Source organism: Larus michahellis, chromosome 3 (genome assembly GCF_964199755.1).
Source record: "Larus michahellis chromosome 3, bLarMic1.1, whole genome shotgun sequence".
NCBI classification, from domain to species: Eukaryota; Metazoa; Chordata; class Aves; order Charadriiformes; family Laridae; genus Larus; species Larus michahellis.
In genome coordinates, this window is record NC_133898.1 from 98,624,074 (window position 1) to 98,643,448 (window position 19,375).

Sequence of the window (19,375 nt, forward strand, 5' to 3'; positions counted from 1 at the left end):
AATAAGCTACTGCTACAAGCAAACACACGCTGCTTCAAGTGGCTGTGGCTTCTATGGGGAACCTACAGGTTTCAGCCCTGATGTGCCAATGCCATAAAAGTATCACAATGATGTTTTGGGGTTTTTCTCCTCCAATTTTTAAAGAAAATTACTTGTAAAAGCTACATTAAAAGAAAACCATAAAATCAAGCACTCACATATTATGAAATGTAAGAATTACAGTTAGAGTCTTTAATTCGACGCCTTTTTGTCCCTGCATGATACAATCTTTAATTATATTCCACCAGCTGAACCATAAGAAAAATGCTACTGCTTATTTTTACAGGTAATTTACTATAGAAAATAATATGCTAAACATGAATGACATGTTCAGTGATTTAATATTACCAAAGTAATAATACAATAAAATATTGTGGTGTTACTTGTTCGCTCCTCATACAGCACTCACTGTACAAATGTTTTAGTGAACAGCACAGAAAGCCTAGAGCTTGAAAGTATCTTTTGGCAAAAAAAACCCACTTTTAGTCAATGAGAAAAGTTATCTCAGAAAAAAAGCAAAGGATGGGGACTAATTACTTTGCTTTCTCATCCCAGACATTCAGCTAGAGGAAGTGAAGCTTTACGAACCTCATATGATAAGTGCGAAGTGAGCAGCTTGTATTGCAAAACTGAATTGTTAGTTCGTGCTGTTTGATGGCACCTCCCCAACATACACAGGGCCCTGACCCTTAAAAGCTCCTGCACAGTGCATCTGTTAAAGTCACACACATTTACCATCACAAGACTGTCCAAAAATGAGTAAATCCCAGTTCTTGCAATACAGTATTTCATGTTCTCCCCTCTTTTCTTTCTGCAGTCACCTCTACTCCAAATTTTAATTTGCTAGGAAATTACACATTTAATATTTTCTGGTCTATTCCTGGTAGAAGGTGCAAAGAGATACAGACATTTACTGTTCTCTTACAATATTACAAATATAACTTGGTTTAAATTTAAATAAATATGTAAGATCTTGTACCAGGAGAATTGCTGTCTGTATCTTCAAAGACATTCATTAGAAATATTTCTAGTCACAACCTAACTGTTTGCCTCTGAATATTAGATTTTTTTTGCTTTTTACTAAAATCAAGTGGTACTAACTAAATTGTCCTGTTGCCTTTAGCAAGACAAGGAGAAAATTCCTCTGATACCAGAAGGGCAAAACTGGGCCCTTCGTTCTTTAAACAACGATTCAAAGTCACATTGCCCTTATTGTTGGCCTTCAGCACTGAAGATTTTCCTCATGCCTGGCTTCACTTTGACTTCATGGCTAAGGTTTCAGCTAATGATGCTATCAGACAATAGCGGAACGCAATTCAAAACAACTACTGGAAAAATCCCTACCCTCTTCCAAAGCTGCCAGGTTAGGACAAAAGAAGAGCTGTAATACCTACTGCAAAGCAGACACAAGCACTGAAGCCATCAGGCCTATATCTGTACGTAGATTTGCTCACTACTCATTTAGGGTTTTGTTGTTTCAAGTCTAAGTTGCAAATGGTTTGATAACATGGCCTGAAAACAGACAGAGCTTTTGCATCTGTGATTCTATGATCTTTTGAGAACTGGCTATGGTCTTTTGAGTTGTTTTGTTGGTTTTTTTTTTTAATTTTTTCAACCACAGCATTACTCCACAATTAACTGTTGCACTGTCCAATGAAGCTCAGCAGAGATAGCAAGCATATGCCGTCATGGTCAGTACCTCATGTCTAGTCTTTTGTTAGGGAGCTCAGGTCTTTGTTGTTAGCATATACTTCTTTTATGATGCTGTACAGAGTTAAACCATGGTATTAATAATTACAGAGAGAGAAGAGGGTTACTGTTAATATTGGGGATATTATGGGCATCCCTGTGAGGCACTAAATCGAACCATATCAGTCAAGAGGAATATTTTGCTACACTTGAGAACTGAAGTCTAAAAGTCACCTTTGATTAAATTGTAAAATAGTATTTTCTAAGCTGTGTTAATTTTACTTTGAAGTCCAGAGTGGCAAAACCGCAAGATTCCTCTTACTCTGATCATCTTTTCTGAAGGTTAAACACTACATACCGCTCCCTAACTGTAACTCACTATGTGCCTGGTAAAATACCGAATTGGACATCTGAAGCTCTCCTCTTTACCAGCGAGGCCACTTTAAAAAGCTGTCTGCTGTGCTTTCAAAGAAACCCATCGCTGTGTTCCAGTGCTGAAGACAATAGTGGAGGGCAAAGATCTAACCCCTCTTGCCCAAGTGTTACATATTCACATTACATCCCCTGCAGATGAGAAACCATCATTTAAATGAAGAAGAAAACAAATTTTGGATCAGGGTGTTTTTCTGAGTTATACTTTCAATCAGAAATGAAGTGGCAGAACTGCCCAATCTTTGTATTATTTATTAAGCATGTTCATTATGGTTGTATCTATCAGCCAACCCACATCAGATCCTCTTGTGCTAGACATCATAAAACCAAGAGCTGTACTGAAAGTTGGATTATGCAGAAAATAATTTTGTATCGCTGAAATGTGTTGCTTGGAGGAGTGCCTAACTTTGCAACTTTTTAACTACAAACATTTTTGGAGTAAGAAAAATGGCATAATATTAATTTCACCCAAAAGCTCAGACTGTATAGGCCATGCTACTCAGAAATGGAACATCAGCCAGAACATGTTGGTTGTTTGTGGCTGCAAATAGACAGAGAAGAGGCAGAGAGAAGCAGTCACAGCCGCAAGGGAAAGGTGGAAAATGCGAGCCTGAGAGAAACTTGAGGACTCTTTCTTTCTTGTAGAAAACAAACTGGAAGAAAGCTAGGAGTACTGAATAAATACTGAAGAAGGTATGTTCTTCCACAAGAAAGCGGAACTTTCTCAGCGCCACTCCCAACCCTACCCTTGTAGACCCTGGTTTTCTGGTGGAAATAATCTGTGAGATCATGAGTATTGGCTCAAACGGGATTTGAGCCACATTTCTTGAGTTTGGATCAGAAAAGGCAAGAATATATCACTGGTTTTGCCCTTAATGTTGCAGTGCGTTTGTCCTTCATTAAAAACTAAAATAAAATGACTGTGCTTTTTCTTTCTCCTAGCCTCCCACACAGCAGCTCTGCTGCGAATCAGATGCCATGTAGGGTAGGTACCTCTTCTTTCCAAATGTCTTGTTTAATATCCGCCTTCCCTTCTGTTCAGCTTCTTTTACAGTACAATGAACCCCAGGCTTTGTCCACCAGTCTGTGTATACATTAGGTCCACAACTTTGTTTGTAGTTCTGATGACCTCTGGGGAGAATATATCAACACTTTTTCATCTTACTAGAGCAATGAAAGTGAGTAAAACACAGTTGTTTTGTCCTTGAGCAATGGCTTTGATGAGGAAGTTATCTTGGTAATTAAAAAAACCCATCCCCCCCCCCAAGGACTCTGAATGGCTTCTCTATTAATCACTACAAGGACACCATTGACTTACTGCGTTTGTGAGAAACATGCCCGTAACAAAGTAGACACAATTTTTTTCTAACTCAAAAAGCATTTCACTTGGCAGGGCCTAATAGCTTTCCCTCACAGATATTACATTAATAAACTGTGACTGAAAAAAGTTAGTAAATATAACTCCACACACCTTAAATATATGATTGAACTTTATACGTTTACCAAGCTATTTTAAATGTAAAACAGTAAGTTCAGATCTTCAAAGGTCGGCAAGATTGGGCTAACCCAGCCTTCCGATTGATCCATCTGGGTGTTAAAGACTGCTGAGAGCTCACCAGACATCAGCCGAGCAGCAGTGCCCATCCCTGCTCTTCTTAGCCCATGGCAAAGTGAGATGTGATGCTAACACAAACCTCTTCCCCCGTGAAAGCAGCTCAGGAAATGCTTTTCTCACATTTGAAACAGTTTATGGGCAGGAACATGGCCAATTACCACAGCTCAATCAGCGGTGGCTCATAAAGGCGTTGCAAATCACCTATGTATCTGCTGTGAGCAACGAACGTCTGATTGTACCCACGGATCAGGAAGCTGGACATGGCTTTTGCAGGAGGGATTTGTGGAGTATAGATCTGAAACTACTCCAAAATTTTTGCTCTGCTCTGCTGATGAGATTTGGCTGAGCCTTGAGATAACTATTCCATGTATAAATACTAGATGTCGTTGTTCCTTCAGCATCTCTTAACATCTTGTCCAACTTGAGCTGTGGGTTGTTGGGGGCAGGACTGTCCTTGGCAAGATGTTTGTACCACAATGGCATGCCCAGGCTCTGTCCCCGGACTTGTGCCCGGCAGTGACAGAAATACAAGCCTTACAGACAATAGTAACACCTGAACTTCTGGGCTAAAACCCCCCAGACACCAGAAAGGTACCAGGTCGGCTCAGTAGGTCAGATCTTAATTGACAAACAGAAATGCAGCAAAAAAAATCTAAGCCAAGGCTATGTTTTGAGATACGCAGGAGAGGATGCTGCCACTGATGTGCTTATGGACTGGTACTCAGCTCTCAAGAGGCTGAGAAAGAAGGACCTCCGTGACACATATGGGAGAAAAATCCAAGTTCTGTTTTTGTTAATTGTAATATTGATGACTCTCCCATGGGCACAAGACGCAGTGTATGGCATACAAGCTGGAATTAGCCTCTATTATTCTTATATCTTTGCCATGGGACTCCTACTATGGCAATCCTCATCAAAGGGCAAGAGTCACAGACGTTCTTCCCAGGCAGGGGGAAGCCCACGGGGGCTAGCCACCAGCACGCTCTTACTGCCAGCATTGAAACTCAGCAGCAAGCCACTGCAGACTACTTGTCTGCCACCATTAATCACTATGGATTGAGAGCAAATGTATAAGGAAAACATGCTGAAACAGGTGGAATTAAGTGGAAAGTGGGATAAAATGCAACAGGACTTTGCCAAAAGTAAATCTTGTGAGGCAAAACCAGTACCTGCTGTGAGAAGTAAGGCTCCTGAATAAGGGGAAGGCAGATCCAGTGGGACTAGACCTCGATCAGCATTTGGCACGATTTCACAGAAAGCTGTGACAGGGGCTGGCGAGGTGCTGCAGGGTGGGTAAGAAGCTGGCTAAAGGGAGATGCCACAGAGGGAACGCTCCCTCGCAGAAGGAAGCTCCAGACGGATCAGGCATTACACTGAAGTTTAACAGGTTCATCCACAGACTTGGCACCAAATTATGTGCTGTACTGGTGAAATTTCCTGATGGTGGGGCTGGGAGGGACAGCCAGGAGAAAGAAGGATTGGGATAGCCTAAAAAGAGATTTACTTGATTGTGAGGACTGGAATATGAAACACATGTATAATATATACATGTTATATATATACACACACACATAAAACATGATGAAAGTTTAAGCAACAAGCAAGGTAATGTATTTTGATATTAAACAATACATACACCCAGTTTTGGAGTGTATAACCATGACTTACTGAGTGGAGTATACTTGTGGGTCACATGATGAGCGTAACAGTTACGGGAAAGGCAATGACACCCCAAGACGGTGGCTTTCATCTCTGAATTATTATTATTTCTTTTGCTCACTCTTCTGGGTATATAAGGGACTCTGTGCTCCTCACACTCCAAAGCTGATGGAAGGACTAATCAGAGGCGGCTTTTGCCTCTGCCAGAGACAAGTCAGAGACAACGCTTCCCGCTTCATGAGGCCGCTCCGCTCCCCACCAACCTCTCCTCTCCCTGGACCGCGGCCGGGATGTCCTTCTGCTTTTCCGCAAGCCCTTTTTGCCTCCTACCCCTCCCACCTCACCAATTAGTACCCGGGGAGGGAGGCAGGCGGGGCAGGGCAGCAGGGCTGCAGGGCCGGGGTGCTGAGGCCGCTGCAGGCCCCGGCGCCCACCGCTGAGGGGACAGGGGTCAAGGCGCGGCGCGGGCCGGCGGGGCCCAACAGGGACGATCTACCCGCTCCTTCCCGCTCAGCACGCCGCAGCTCTGCGAGCCGACACCGCCTCTCAGCGCCGGAGCCCCAAGCCCGGCCCGCGGTGGCGACAGCGCTGACCCCGCTGTCGCTGCCGGCCAGCGGCCGCCTCGGCGCGGCGGGGCGGGGCGGGGTGGGGTGGGGTGGGAGGGGAGGCGGGCCTTCTGCCCACCGCTCCCCGCCCCATTGGCTCACCCTGGGGGACTCTCCGAGCTCCCCGGCGCCTCATTGGCCGGGGCTGCCCCTTTCCCCCTAAGCTAATTGGCGGAGCGGGACGGGATCCCCTCCGGCGGCGGCGGGAGTGGGGGGGCCGGGTGGGGGCGGTCGGTCTGTCGGTCACCTGCGGCCGCGGCGGCCCCGCTCCCCGGCCCCGCCGCGGCGGGAGGGGAGAAAGGGGTTCGCCGGAGGGAGGCGGCGCCGCAGGGCCGGCGGCCGTGAGGGGGAACGCCGGAGACACAAAGAACATGGCGAGGGGAGGAGGAGCCTGCGCCCCCCTCCCCCGCCGGGAAGGGCGCTCCGGGGGCGGACAATGCCCGGCCCGGCCCGCCCCGGCCGCGGCGGCGCCGGGGGGGGGCGGCTCGGCTCCCCTCCCCGGCCCCTGTCGCCGCCCCTGTGGCAGGGCCTGGCGGGGGGCTGGGCCCGGCCCCCGCCCCGCCGGACGGGACGGGACGGGCTGGGCTGGAGGCGGTGGTGGCGGCGGCCGGGAGCGGGCCCACCGCAAGTTTCGCCCGGAGTGGGAAAGTTGGGCCCCGGCGGGACCCGGCCAGGTGAGGTAAGGAGCGGGCGCGGAGGCCGGCGGGCCCCGGGGCTGGTCCCCCCGCTGCCTGTGGACCGGTTCGCGGGGGGAACACCACGGGCCGCCGCACCTGCGGGAGCCGGGCTGGGCTGCCCGCTCTGGCGGGGCCGCAGGTGCGGCGGGACGGGACGGGCGGGACGGAGCTCCGTGCGGGTCCCGGGGAGCCGGGGTGGGGTCTGAGGCAGCCCCCGCCTCTGGGAAGTTTGTAGAAACTTTGAGCGTTGCCCGCCCTGGTGGGAGAACCGCCGCCGAGACGCTGCCCGGCAGCACCAGGCCCGGAACCCGGCGGGGACTGTCCCCCGGCCGCCGGGTACCCTCCGGAATACCCTTCCCAAAATCACGGAGCTGCCTGTGGAGAGGGGCCGGGGCCGCTGCCCTCCCGGGGAAAACTCTGCATCCCGTGTTCTCCTCATCCGAACAGTGCGCGGCTCTGCCGGGCTCTCCCTGCCCTCAAATTTACGTTTTATCTCCGCTCTTGAATAAATACCGCTCACGTCAAAATGATTTAGAGTCGTGTCGTGAGGCCTTGGTCAGGATTTCGATCCTTTCGCATCTTACTGAGGTGGGGACTTTTTTGTTTTTAAACTGAGTAATGATTTGAGCATCCAGTGTGAGAGGTGATTTAAACCGCTCTGTGCCGAGTGTTCCGCTTTTCAGCGTCAGTTTTAAGATGTCTTGAGCTAGTCACCTGAAATTTGTTTTTCTAGAGATGTTTAGGAGTGAAAAGATATATCGCCAGTCTGACTAAAATGATGATTAATGTGTTCGTAATTAATTCTGCTACAGCTCCCCCCGCCCCCCCCCCCAGCCTTCCTCTCCCGGTTTTATATCCAGGCGACTCAATTGCATATCAAAAGCCACTTCTCATTTTCATGTAGTAAATTATCAGACTTTCAAACTGTTCTTTCTCCTTTTCTTCTCCCTTCACTCACACCCTGAACAGTTGAAATGAAATTTTGGGGAGATGGAGAAGAGTGTCTCCGTCTACTGGATTAGACACAAGTAATAAAAGACAGCTTAGCGACAGGAAGCCAGGAGCGTAAATAGCCATTATTTTCTATCAAAGGTTAATTAGTTATCATCTTTGTGTCTGTACATGTGAGTATAGGATGGGTAGAATTTTAAGGTGAAAGTGGCACAGCAGCTTTGGAAGGTACTGTTACACATGGGCCCAACTTAAGAAGAATATCTCTTTAAAATGTGTTGACATTTAATTGACCTTTGAAAGTTCATTCTGTTAATCATACTCAAAGCGCTAAAGCTATGGTTGACTGATCTGGTGTTCGTACATTCAGCCGTGCTCAGCATATAAATTCTGCAGCATAATTGCTACTTATTGAGCAAGAGTTTCTTTTCTTCTCGGAAAATGAGAAAGTTTTGCTTTGCCTCCGGCTGGGTGCTAGGGGTAGAGTTGTGAATCCAAATGCTTTCCTGCCATGGGTTGTTGTGGCGGGTGTGGCCTCCAGCCAGGCAAGAAATTCCTTTGCTGAAACTGTGTTTTTCTCCTTCCTGAGGCCGCACGTAGGGCAAGGTAACCTTGAAGGTTACTTCTGTGTCTACTGCGAGTCACTTTTAAGCTCTTCTAAACTCCATCTATTTGGATGGAGAAGCCTGAGTTTAAATAGATTGGTTGCAGAAGATAACAACCCTCTTCCAAAAAAAACCTTGGCTATTAAAAGTCAAAGCTAACACACCCGCGTTAGAACACGTGCTACCTGTTTATGGCTGTTGCCCATTGCTTTGTTGTAACCAAAACGCATATAGGTACTAAGGTTGGAAGTGCTATGTATGAGGTTGCTGTCGAAAGATCTGGGTAAAGATTAATTTCTGTTATGTTCACTTTCTGAAGGATAGGTTTCCCGGTGAGCTTAATATCTCCAGCAATATTTTTCGTGTGTTGAGACCTCTTGTGTCATATGTCAAATTTGTAAGTCTGTCTGTTTCCTCATGTGAAGTGAGGGAAATACTAAGTGTTAAATGCAACGTCCGTGATTCCTGATAGATCGTTAGCTCTTTGCTGTTACCATTGAAAAACTCATTATTAGTTCTGACTCTTAATTATAAATCTACTTATAAAGTTAGAGCCCTGACAGTGCTGCTGTACTTTTCTAAGCTGTTTTCTCAATGCTGCTTTTGTAGCTGGAATCCGCTTCCTTAACCATGAAGTCAGATGTGATGTTCGAGCTGTGTTTGCAGCCAAGTAACTGCCCTGGTACTCCATGGGGTTGGGAGCTGTTAAACCCTAGCGGGGGGTCATCTGGGGGAGTGTTTTCACGGGGGCTGCCTCCACCAACGTGCAGATGCTTTGAATACTAAAAAGAGATCCTGTGGTTGAGTCTTGTTTATTTTAGTACAATGGATACAAGTGCTGCATGTGATTCATTTCACTGAATCTTTAGGAAGCTGAGCAAAGATAAACATGCCAAGAGTGTGTCTGTACTTTCTGTACAGTTGACAGAAGGAGGAGGCACAAAACTCAAGGTGGCTTAAGGTGCATGCAGATGCCTGACCTGCAGCTGCTCTGATGCCCAGCAGCAGTTGGCACTTGCTCTGTCTGTATGACCTGCTGGGAAAGGCCGTGCAAGGTGTCCTCTGGCCACCTCAGAGTAAACGAGCAGAGTGCCTCAGCTGACCAGTGGGACATGTGGAGAGTGATCTGCCATGCAGGTCAGCTTTTATAGAGGCTTAGGTCTTGGGTCTAGCTGGGTGAAGGTGTTGATCCATTCATATTATTTGCAGTTGCAAACGCTGTCCTGGAATGAGTTGTCTGAGCAAGGTCCCCTTTTCCAAAGGCTCTTTTTTAGGTCATCTTGCTGATTTGGAGGAGTGATTTGAATGTGTTGCTCTCTTGGGTGGCAGGAGGTCCTGGACTGAGCCTCTCCTGTTGAAATTGCTGGAGAAAGCATGGATGGCATCACCACAAGGATCACAGAATCATAGAATCGTTACGGTTGGAAGGGACCTTAAAAGATCATCTAGTTCCAACCCCCCTGCCATGGGCAGGGACATCTCCCACTAGATCCGGTTGCTCAGAGCCCTGTCCAGCCTGGCCTTAAAAACTTCCAGGGATGGGGCTTCCACCACCTCTCTGGGCAACCTGTTCCTGGGTCTCACCACCCTCATGGTGAAGAACTTCTTCCTAACGTCCAGTCTGAATTGTCCCATCTCTGGTTTTAATCCATTCCCTCTAGTCCTACCATTACCCGACATCCTAAAAAGTCCCTCACCAGCTTTCTTGTAGGCCCCCTTAAGATACTGGTAGGCCACTATAAGGTCTCCTTGGAGCCTTCTTTTCTCCAGACTGAACAACCCCAACTCTCTCAGTCTGTCCTCATAGGAGAGGTGCTCCAGCCCTCTGATCATCCTCTTGGCCCTTCTCTGGACACATTCCAGCACGTCCATATCTTTCTTGTAGTAGGGGCTCCAGAATTGGACGCAGTACTCCAGGTGAGGTCTCACGAGAGTGGAGTAGAGGGGGAGAATCACCTCTCTCGACCTGCTGGCCACCATTCTCCTGATGCAGCCCAGGATACAATTGGTTTTCTGGGCTGCTAGCGCACACTGACAGCTCATATTGAGCCTCTTGTCCACCAGCATCCCCAAGCCCTTTTCTTCAGGGCTGCTCTCAAGCCAGTCACTGCCCAGCCTATGTCGGTGCTTGGGATTGCCCCGACCCAGATGGAGGACCTTGCACTTGGTCTTGTTGAACTTCATGAGGTTGGTATGGGCCCACCTCTCCAGCCCGTCAGGGTCCCTCTGGATGGCATCCCTTCCCTCCAGCGTGTCAGCCACCCCACGCAGCTTGGTGTTGTCGGCAAACTTGCTGAGGGTGCACTCTATGCCACTGTCCATGTTGCTGAGGAAGATGTTAAACAAGACCAGTCCCAGTACTGATCCTTGAGGGACTCCACGCGTCACTGGCCTCCACTTGGACGTGGACCCATTGACAGCCACTCTTTGGGTGCATCCGTCAAGCCAGTTCCTTATCCACTGAATTGTCAGTCCATCAAAGCCATATTTTATCAGCCTGGAGACCAGGATGTCATGCGGTACAGTGTCAAAGGCTTTGCTCAGGTCCAGGTAAATGACGTCAGTTGCTCTCCCCTTGTCTATTGATGTTGTGACCTTCTCATAGAAGGCCACCAGGTTTGTCAGGCACGATGTGCCCTTGGTGAAGCTGTGTTGATTGTACCCAGTCACCTCTTCATTATTCTTCTGCCTCAGCAGTGCCTCCAGGAGGATCTGCTCCATAATCTTACCAGGCACGGAGGTGAGACTGACGTAGGCATTCAGCTTGGGTAGTGAAAGCCAAGTTTTGGTTTCTGACCTGAGACAGACCGAGGGGGTATTTAAACCTGAACGCTTCTTGTCCTATTGTTTGTATTGTACAAAAAGGTTTTTGGTGCAGCCAATCCATTCTGAAACTCCTGAGCTAAGGGACAGATCTGGAAGTTGCACTTCGAAAAGCACATTCCTGCGTTTCAGCAGTTGAGGTGTGACAGGGCGAGCAGAGGGTTTGTGAACCATGTGGAGGTTTGGACTGTTGGAGGTGTGCTACTGGTTTCAGTGTTGGTACATGTACCCACTGGCAGAAAGTGGTGTACTTAAAGGGTTAGTAGCAGCTGATCATGGAAGTTTAAAGTTTTATTCATATCTAAAACTCTATCAGCCACCTAAACCCTTGAGGGTTAAAAGGGTGAGTCTTATGATGGTGGTGGTTGATGTTCTTTGTATCTGCATTCCTAGATTACTCTGAGGAGGATAATGTGAAGTCATTCACTGAAGATTATGGCATTGCATGAAAGGAATGTAACATCGGGCCATAAATTAACAGAAACAGGAAAAGTTCATTCTCAGCTTTGGTTTGTTAATCCAACTGTTTGCGTATATAACTCTTTGCACCAAGAACTTGTACTGCATAAATGTACCTTTTATAATAACAGAACCAACCATAGCCAAGTACGTTTTTGCAAAGAAAAGTTCCTCCTTCTCTTTTAAATTCAGGTGTGTAGAAAAGAAGTTATACATTATTCTCTAAGACTTTATTTGCCTGTAACACTTCATGCTGAATAAAACAGGACGGTAGTGTAATCTTGATCAGCATTAGTCCAACAGATTCCTTTCCTGTGTAAACATTTGAAATTTAAAAGAAGCACGAGTTGGAGCGCAAGTGTAGATGGGTTTAGTTGCATTTTTAGCATACTCGCTGGTCAAGGTGAGCCCAAGCCATCCTAATGTGACGTGCTTGACATAATCCAAGGGGATTAGTTATTAATACATTTGAAAAATAAATTCTGGTCTTGCTCCAGTGTTTTTCTTCAATGACAGATGTTGAAAATTAAAGCTTTTGTGGCAAGTTGATTATAAACTTTCTATAAGTCTAAGCAACCGAGAGCTGTTCTTGGAGCTGTCAAGATACGTTCTAATAGCTCTAATTTTTAGCTGACTATGAAAGCTGTATTTATCCACTGGGGATTTTCTCTGCTAATAAACACAGAAAAGTTTTTTTGGATAGGAAACCATTTCATAGGTGTCCTCTTGTCCCCATTTCTGTTCCTTTTCTGTAACTTCTGGACAATTATTTCCGCTTATCACGAGCGTAACGCAGTTACACTGCTTGTTTGCATCTGTAGAAGGCTGTGTGTGGGTGGCACTTAGAGCAACTATTTCTGACTTATACTGGAAATTTTGGGGTGAAGGTGGCGAAGGATAATACTTTTAAGTTCCCAGTGCCTGAAGGGTTTCTTCTCTCTTTGTGCCCTCTTCCTACCTGTCTCTGATCTCTTGCGTGAGGCTGTGTTTTATCTGTTCCAAACTGGGGCTCACTCCATTTTTTCCTCTCACAGGACTTTCTAGTATGTGCGTCCTTTGGGGTGTCGGTGTTGACATCTGTGTTTCTCAAGCAGTTTGGTGCTTCCACAATGGCTTGACTAGGACATTTATGCTGGTAAGCCCTCTCCCCTTCCTTAGGTGGTCAGCCTCCGTAGGACTGAATTGTTTCTCTCGCTAACACAGTGGATGTTTTTCCCTTGTGCCTATTAGTCTCTTCTAGCTTCTGCTTCTGGAAAGCTGGGAGGAAAGACCTTTTCACGCTGATGAGAATACAGGTTAAGAGAAATTTGGAAGTGTAACATTAACAGGATTCAGATTCATGGCTTTGTTGGTATGATGTCAGCATTTTATCCAATAGATCAGAGTACTTAACTACAAACTGTGGGAACAAGCAAGTCTCTAACTACCTTGAGGCTGATGTTTAGCCTCATTCTGTTCCCTCATGCCATAAGCCTGGTCATACCCAGGGAAAGGGGAGGCTGTTGGAAATAAGTGAAGAATGGGACTTGAGTAGGTGCATTGCCCCGTCTGTATGTGTGCGAAGGTTAATGCATTTGCTGCACATGAACTCTAGTTTTGTTCATCAAATGTTGCTGTTAAGGTTTTACGTCGTAGTGCTATGAAGAAAGAAGCATTTTCTAAATTACTTTAGCATGTGGTGGTGTTAACGAAGTTGCTTTCTGGACACTTCTAGTGGATGTGTTGCTTAATGTAGCATCCTGCAGTTCTCTTGGATCTAGCACTAATTTCTGGTAATGTTCAAGTACCTTTGGGACAAGAGTAATCAATGCATTGCACAACCTCGTAGGTAAAAAAAGTGTAAGCTGAAGCCTTGCAGACTCTCCTACAGTGTCTGGGGCTTGTGTAGTTCATCGTGGAGCACACTAAGTAAAAATAGTCTTGTGGTAAGACGCTGTGGTTTTTTTTGATCTACTGGAGATGACGGACAGGCATTATGATTGTGCTAATTATTCTGAGAGTCTTTATGTCCCAGTTGTGTTTTTGAGCTCTGCACAAGAAAAAGAGTGATGGGAAGAGAAAAATGGCCTTCTCTGTATTTGCAAGGGGGTTGGGATGGGTGCTGTATCCTGGCTATGGGCAAACAGAACTGATTCCTGCATTGATTTACCTGACCATGAGATCAGAAATATGCAGGTAAACTTGTAGCATGTGAGGTGTGCGTCGCTGGACCAACACAAGGATCAGACTTCAAGTCCCAGCCTTTCTTCAAGAATACAATGTGGTATAAAATACATTCCCCAGAAGTATAACTTCAGAGCAAATTACATGTCCTGAATAAAGGACGTAAGAAATGTGAGTTAGGGAACAGTTTGCAAAATACAGGACAAAAGCATCCTAGAAATTCTTGGAGGATGTTTGGGCAGAGTTTTGTGTTTGAAGATGGTTCTGGCCAGCCCAAACATATGTTCACTCCTATGTGCAGGGATCTCGGACATGGACCACCTACTGCCTGTAGCATGTCCCCTGTGCCAGAGGCTTGTTCTCACTGCGGCTGTACTTCGCCTTCCCTTTGTATATAGAGAACGAGGCTGAATAAGTTGTGTACTATAGGTAGTTTATTCACCCCGTTAAAGCTAAGTAAATGTTCTTTGCTAAGCTTGGGTTCTGGCATGTTATGCTCTCTTGAGTAGTGCTTCTCCCAAATAACCACAAGAAGGAGTTATTGCCATTTGGGGCTGTTTTCTTGTCCAATATACAATCTCTATCTTGTGTTGACCCAGTATGTGGTCTTTGTATTTATCTGAAATGGAAAACCACCGACTTAAGCATTCTGCATTGAGAACTGACACAATGATGCATATTTATGAAGACAGGCTGGGAGAGTTGGGGTTGTTCAGCCTGGAGAAGAGAAGGCTCCTGGGAGACCTTACAGCAGCCTTCTGGTACCTAAAGGGGGGCCTACAGGAAAGATGGGGAGGGACTCTTTATCAGGGAGTGTAGTGATAGGATAAGGGGTAATGATTTTAAACTGAAAGAGGGGAGACTTAGATTAGATATTAGGAAGAAATTCTTTACTGTGAAGGTGGTGAGACACTGGAGCAAGTTGACCAGAGAAGCTGTGGATGCCCCATCCCTGGAAGTGTTCAAGGCCAGGCTGGATGGGGCTTTGAGCAGCCTGGTCTAGTGGGAGGTGTCCCTGCCCGTGGCAGGGGGGTTGGAATTAGATGAACTTTAAAAGTCCCTTCTAACCCAAACTGTTCTATGCAGGGCTTCAGGCCTGTCACCTGTTCCACTCCACAGTGGAGCAGCAACTGGCACAGCGCTCAGCTCTGCCAACGAGTACAGTAATGCTCTGAGCCACCTGCGCGTCACCCACTTCTACCAGCTGATACAAAAGGACAGTTGAGCCTACTGCAGCTTCCTTTCTGGCCAGTCCTTAAGGTTTGTGGACTTCACAGTGACACTGAAACACAGAGTAAACACCACTGTGTTGTTCGCTGATTCTATAGCACAGTATAAACAGCGCTGATATCCCCCCGTAGCCTTCACTTGTGGCTGATGCTGGCTGGTTGACAGAGAAGATGTGTTTATCAAAGACATCCTCATTTCATGTTCGCATACAGAACTGGTTTAAGTACCTTCAAAACGTGTCAGGAGTGCAAGTTGTTAAATAATATATTTCGAATATATACTTTTCTGTTAATAAGCCTGACTTACTGCATTTCTTTTGCTTTTGTTATGTGCTCATAACTGAGATTTTAGAACTGTCATGTGTGTATTCTTCTCCTACAGATTGGTTTACTTTAGTTCCCCTTATTGTGTTCTTTCCATGCTCTACTCTTTTTAATCTCTGGTTTTGGTTTTTTCCGAATAATCTGGTTCTATCTTGCATGTCTGTCCATCCATCCATATACACAGGGGTTCTCTATGTCCCTTTTCCTCCAGAATGATCATGTGAATAAATTCCTTCTCTGTCTTAAAGGCTTAACTAGGAGGATTCTGGGGATTTTGCTTTTCTGAAGTGATGCTCAATCTCAGATTTATTGTATGGTTGGTTTTGGTTGTGTAATCTGTACGTTTCTTAAGATAATAAATGAGAAGTCGTTATGCCTATCTCTGGTGGGGAAATTTAACTACTTCATTATAGGTTCTGAATACTTATGCTACCTTAGCAGTTAACCTTTATCTCCTGTAATTGAGAGACAGATGCATTCAGGAGTAATGTGTCACTTTAAACACATTCAAAGTTTTAAATGACTGTACCAGAAAAGGACACCATTTTAATAATGGCTGTTAAAAGCTATCTGACTTCTTCCAGACAGTCCTAATAATGAGAACTATGTGATCTGAACTACTGAACTTCTGGAATTACAGTAACTTCTGTTCATGTGTGTGATACAGATTCCTGGAAATCTGAGGAGCAGTCTTTGGCGGCCGAAGAATGCAATTCTCCCTGGAGGTGTGGGTATCTTGCATGAAGGGGACTGAAGCAGGATCAGCTGGTATCGAAGAAGTAAGTTCTTGTTTTTTCTCCAGATATATTTCTACTGAGGTGCACTGTAGTATCTGTTCACCTAGATGGATTAAAAACTGATTAAAATCCCTAATGATCAGGCAATGCGGAGAGACTCTTGCGAGGAGGCTCAAGAAAATGCACTACCTGTTGTTCATACTTTTACCAATAGTTTTGACATCTCATTCCAAAATGTCTGGATGTTTTGTATCTCATTTGGTATGTAATTGCAACTGCTTGTCTGCAACTGCCTGCTCGGTGCAGGGGGAGCCTGCTTTTTCAGGCATTTTAGAGCGAGTTCAAATGCAGTTGGGAAATCGAATTCATCGGCAACAGTTGGAGATACTCATGCTGTATCATAACAGCTGTGAACTTGAGTTCATTTAAGTAATGTGTGCTTAATCTTCCTGTGCTGTCAGTGACAGGAAGAGGAGGAATATTTTTTTTTCCCATATTTAATGATGATCTTAAGGTTTTTGACAAGCGAATTTGAAAATGTATGCTACAAAGCAAGTCAGGAAACAATTGCCACAAGTTAAGGTTTTTTTTCAAGTTCTATGCAGTTTTGAATTTGCATTTTTATCTGTTGGTATCCCAGTGTTATTCTAATATGATTAAGAACTAATTTACCTGTCTGAGTTTACATATCAGCTCATCTGTATGGGAGGTGATGGAAAATACAGAGGCCCTATTTTTGAGTTCTAGCAGCGCTTGGAAAATTTTGGTTTAGTTGCCTTTTTTTTGTGCTTTTTGTGTTGTTTTTATTTTTTTTTCTTTATCACCAATAATCCATTCATCTGGCTTGGAAATTTTGGGAGAGTGAGAGGAAAAACAGTTGAATTTTTTTCAACTGAGCAGTGCTTAAGCGCCACCAGTTTGCCTCTTTCTCCTTCTGTGACATGAGCTGTAAGTTCATGCAGATGCTGAAAAGTTGGAATGTTGTTCCATTTTTCTTACCGTTATTTGTTCAAAATCGTATCAAGATGAGCATGTATCAAGCCCTGTTGATTGGTATTCGTGTCTTGGACACTTTCTGCCTGAACACCTCTGTAAGAATACTGTACAAATTAAAAAACAGAGCAGTAAAGATAACTGATTGCATTCTCTTGCCTAACAGTCCATACTGTGTGATAAAATGCCTCACAGTTTTAGGTTGACCTTGCCTTGACTTTCGTACAGATATAATCCCTTTGATGTCTTCTAAAGGCGGAAAGGAAGCCATACATGGAGTGGAATTGCACATTGTTGCTGACATAATGTTCTTCATCTAATTAATTCAAAGTAGTAGGATCTATAGTCTCCCTGCTTTTTCCCCCTTTAAATTGTAGATATTAGGCTGGTACATTTACAGATGAAAGGCTCATCTCTGTTTCATGACTAGGTGTAATTAAGCTGGGATCTCTTAACTCTGCGATCAGAGATTTGCATCTAAGCAACATTTTATGTTGTGGTTTTTGTTTGTTTTTTTTTTTTTAATGGTACATAGAGTTTTGCAAGGTGACTATTTGTGGTATTCTTAGCTGGCTTGTGATAAGCAAGATGGAAGTTGCCAGAAGAGGAACTCTTTTTTTCTTTTTTTTTTTTTTTTTCCTTTTTCCAAAAGTGTTGTTATATGAAACTTCTTACCCTCCTGTGCTGCGGCGGACCTCAGGTGGGGATGTCAGTACCTCCTGGTATTGGCAACTTTGTGAAGTTGGGCACCTTACTGAGAGTTTCATAGCTTGTCATGGTGGCTCTGCTAAGGAGAGGTCGAGTGGATCCCGTGGCTCTGGCGTGGTATATAGATGCCAAGTGCTAGGAATTCCTGGAATGTAGAGTTGTGCAGCACTGATAAAGTTTGCTTTGTTTCCTTAGTGACTCGACCCATTGAGAAAATGTGGTTCCCTAGGAAGCTTTAATAGCTCAAAGTTGGTATTGAACAAAGGGAAAGGCCCCAACATAATTCTGCTTGTTTTCACCTGCTGCCTGAAAGATTAATTTTCTCAACCTTAGTATAGAAAATATAACCCTGACTTTTGGAAGTGATTTATAGAGATCCTTCACACTTATCAGTTTGAGTAAATACGCCGCAGGCTTCTGCGTTCCGGCTACGGTCTTTTCATAACCTACTCGGTTTACAGTGTGGTAATTTCATTTAGGGGCAAGAAAGTTTCAAGGAAAAAACACCTTCTAATTAGAGTGATATAATCACTCTGCTTGCCTGCTGCGGTTTCATATGACTTCAGAAAAATAGTTGAGTGATTAATCTTTAATTTTCCCCATCATTAACTTAATAAGGAAACGGGAGATAGAATGAAAAACAAACAGCAGAACTGTACAACCGGGACAATATTATGCCAGATCTTTTTGGCTTTTTCATTTGGTGAGAAATGCCATTCTGCCAACTACGTGAAGTGTAGCAGCAACTGGTTAGCTCAGATAATTTGTAGAAATCTTCTAACAGGTTTGAAATTTATTGAAGCCTTTGCAGAGCTTGCTACGCAACTTCCTCCGTCTTCCCCACAGTCCCCTGTGGGTTGGGTGGTTTTTTTCCACGGTTTTATTTGGAAGCAAATGTTGCATAAACTAACTTCTAACATCACATAATTCCCTCGCATTCACTTTTCTGTGGGGAAGGAAGACATCCCAGACACTGTAGTGAAATGGCCTTAGAAAGGGTTTGGTTCTGTTTTCGCGCCAGTTGCTATCTTTAGTCACTGTGCTGATAAGCGAACTTAGTTGTGGAGTGGTGCATTTTTTGTAATGAATGTGACAGGATTGCTCTGGTCTCTGGGAGAACAAAACAAATGCAATAGTGGAAGCAAGTTGTTCTTTTCGTACATCTTTATTTTTACTGGATGTAAAATAGGCAACGTAATTCTAGAAGCTTGAACAGAAAATACGCCTGTCTGTTTGCAAATGTTCTTCTGTAAGTGGTACTTTATTTCATTTGTAAATACTTCTGAAAACATTCCCGTGTACATCTGTGGGCAGCCACACAGCAACAGAAGTTGCAGCATTCTTAACTAACCTGCGCGGAGGCCTCTGCATGTTAATAATATAAAGTAAACAGCTGAGGAATGTGTATTGCTGTTGACAGTGAGCGACTGTAAACATCCTCGACTGGAAGCTGTGAAGCAGCAGATGGGGCTTTCAGTCGGATGTTTGCAGCTGCCAACTGCCACAGACGTCAAGAAATGTTTGACACCTAAAGCATAGTTGTCTGTTTAAAACTTCTGTTCTATTTGGTTTATCACAGACATATGAATTTAGGCCAAACTTTTCTATGTACTGCTTAATCTTTCTTGTGATGTCTGTGTCTGAATATCTATAAGTCATCCAGTCTC

General features: G+C 44.9%; 1 long non-coding RNA gene across 1 annotated transcript in view; it reads left to right on the plus strand.

The window, feature by feature from the left end:
• Window positions 1-6,587: 6,587 nt before the first annotated feature.
• Window positions 6,588-19,375, plus strand: part of LOC141741231 (uncharacterized) — a 42,295-nt gene continuing 29,507 nt past the window's right edge. The window contains exons 1-2 of the long non-coding RNA XR_012586324.1: window positions 6,588-6,718; window positions 15,938-16,049. This is a non-coding gene — a long non-coding RNA (uncharacterized LOC141741231). The remainder of the gene's footprint in view (window positions 6,719-15,937; window positions 16,050-19,375) is intronic.